The sequence below is a fragment of the Pygoscelis adeliae genome, unplaced genomic scaffold (genome assembly GCF_000699105.1).
Source record: "Pygoscelis adeliae isolate BGI_AS28 unplaced genomic scaffold, ASM69910v1 Scaffold167, whole genome shotgun sequence".
Classification (NCBI taxonomy): domain Eukaryota; kingdom Metazoa; phylum Chordata; class Aves; order Sphenisciformes; family Spheniscidae; genus Pygoscelis; species Pygoscelis adeliae.
In genome coordinates this window covers 2,135,394-2,138,447 of record NW_008825428.1, presented here as the reverse complement: position 1 = coordinate 2,138,447, position 3,054 = coordinate 2,135,394, and positions in this window count along the sequence as shown.

The window sequence follows — 3,054 nt, the reverse complement described above, 5'->3', positions numbered from 1 at the left end:
GGAATGCCTAGTACCTTTCTGATCAAAGCAAGATACCATTATGCCATTACCCCATTAGGAAACCCTGCTTTTTTCCTGCTCTCATGTCAGCTACGCTTGTGCTTGTCTACAGGGTCAGCAAGGAGAACATTTGTCTGCTAGTCCCCCTCCACAGATGTAACAGCACAGCCTGTACAGGAGGGAGCTGAGCAGTGTGAACACGTGCACACGTGCACGACCCAGAGATGTTTGCCAGTCTGTCTTGACTTCATTTCCTAGATGCGATAATGTATTCATCAGCATATTTTAATTCTCGGTTGCTCAAAGTGGGTTATCAGGTGATGGAGAAACATAACACCGCTTTTAAAGGTTTCCAAAATCCTGAAGGGTATCATTAAGAAATTTCACTGTGAGAGGATCTCTTCTTCCTCGTTTCTGTATGGAGTCTTAATTTCTAACCTTGTGTTTTTCCTGTCACAAGCTGTGAAGAGCCAACGCAAGGGAAGCTGATCTATTTCCCTTCTGCTTGTGTACCAACCCAGTCCAACGGCTTACACCTGGTTGAAAAATTACCATGCACAAGAGCAGGAATCACCAAGGATATTACTGACAATGCTGGGAACAAATCGATGCAAGCAAGGCTCTAACTCTGGCCATCCACTAGGCAAAAGAAGAAGAAAAAAGACCAACCCTGCCTTCATTCAAACTCCAGATTGTCTTTTCAGATTTGGCAGTGTCGTTTCTCTCCCCTTTCTCTGTTCAGAGCAAGAATGCTAGTTCTGGAAATCATCACGACATTCAGTGAGAAACTCCATAATGCCATCTGAATAATTTTTCAGGTAAACAACTACACTTCGGGAGTGCTTCTGCTCATTCAGGGGCTATGTGCTTATTTGAGTTTAAAAATCACTGTTACTGCCAGACTGTTACTGGAAGCCTGTTGCGCTTCTCTTGTCTGTGAATATTTAACATTTTCTTCTCTGCTCTTAATTCCAACAGTCAATACAGTGTGAGTTCACAAGATCAGGCACGTGAAGACCATTCATTTTGCTAATGTTGGCCACAGCTGGAATTTTAGCAAACCAGAAGCATTCAGACCGCTGCATCCGTAAGATCTGCCAATTAAGTTCTGCAACTTACTATTAACCATGCACTAAATCAGAGCAAGCAAAGCTTCCTTATACTATCCTGTGTGAGATTATAAAAGAATTCTTGTTCTTCCGGGGGGGGGGAGGGGAGGTAAGACTTGCCTTGTCGCCCGGATAGTAACAAGGTCTGAAATGCCTTTACTTGGAACAAAATCTCAGCAAACCCATAAACAAAAAATGATCTTCCAGCTGAACTGAGATAGGTAAATTCTCAGGTCAGTAACTGCCTTAGTCCTATCTCCCTTGTCCTTCCTTTCATACTTTTCCTCCCCACCATTATTTCTTTCTTTCCTCACAGCTAAAAAAGTACCTCATTCCCACAATAATTTTATTTTAGTAGACTTGCGCCTACACGGAAGGAAACGTGTCTGATTACTGCAAAGCCTAAGGGCTAGAATTGGGCTCCCATCAGTTTCTGCCCTACTGCTCAAGGCGATTTGAAACATAAACCCAGGGTGCACTGTTACGTTGCGATGACAAAAAACATCTGCTGACAGCTGCACGGCCTGAAACAACAGATCATCTCAAGGGGTTTCAGTGGAGATGGCTACTGCCCCCCAGGCCGGTGGGGCAGGGAAGCTGCCTGCCAGGGACCTCCCCAGACAGTGCCATGGGGCCCGCGCACAAGTGAGCTGCTCCAGGAGAACTCTGCCCCTTCTCCTTCCCCTGCTCGCCTTGCCAGCCTCGCAGCAAGGACTGTGCTTGTCTAACACAAGCCTGTCAAGAAGAAAAGGAAGGGTGGGTACAGCTATCACTTCAGGGATACCATCCTACAGAGGCTTAAGCACCTAAAATAATCTCAGCTTATGAGGAACTGAGCTGCAGAGAAGAGAGACTTCTGGTCACTTTGCCAGTGCCTGCCTCACGCAGGAGCCAGCAGAGACTCCCCGGAGCATCAGCCCCCCTGAAGCCAGGCACTTGCCATAGACACACAGATTGGTACGTCTTACACTTGCTGCTGTCGCCATTTGACTGTTTCAGCAGCCAGTTCTGTGAGACGTTGATCTTTCGTACCTCTCATTACAGACAGTGCCCGTGAAGAATATAGCGCAGGTCATGATCAGGTTGCTACCGTTTTAAAGCGTTGGAGATCACATCATTCAAACTCCAAGCATCGTTTTGCAAACTGATTTTGACTAGACTAAGGCAGAATGGGGGCGGTCAGCACACATATCATTATATGCAGGTAAGTGCATTAAATTTTTACTCCCCATAAAAATAATTTCAGGCTGAACACAAGGATTCTGAATCTTATTGCAAGTAATACATATTTTCTTCAAAAGCTTTAGCACTACACCACCTCTTCTGGGAACCTCCATGGCAAGAGAGAGATACGCTAATGCTTTACCCCCTGCAAAGAATATTAGGGAATTGTTGTCTTTACACAGCTCTGCAGCCCACACAATTATCCAAATGTTTTATGTTCAGCATAAGCAGAAAGAAATATCAGGTGCAGCACTTTGGGAGCTGAGTAGGCAATTTAATCCCACAAAAGCAGTCAGTGTATTATAAGAGACTGACTCTTTCCTATACTTTCAGTTCCTTCATGAGGCATAAGCACGTTCATGTTGTGGGCTTGCTTATTCTCCTCCAGCAGTCCAAAAGTGTGCTCATCTGTGAAGTACAATTGTCTCCAGTAACATTCCCCAGGCACTACCATTATTTTCTGCTAATCCGAAGCTAGTCACAGAGTTCCCTAAATATTTTTTGTTGCTCATTTAAATATCTAGTATTTTCAAAGAATCATTCACAGGTGTCTCTTATCTTTAGGTTCCCGTCTTATAGATACATATGCAAAAGATAGAAAATCTATACACTGACTCTTATTTCCATAACTGAATCTTAGTTACAGTCAGTAAAACATAGCTGCTGTCAGAAGTTGGCAAGGTAGTGTCTTCAGCATCTTATTACAAGTGAGTTAATTCAT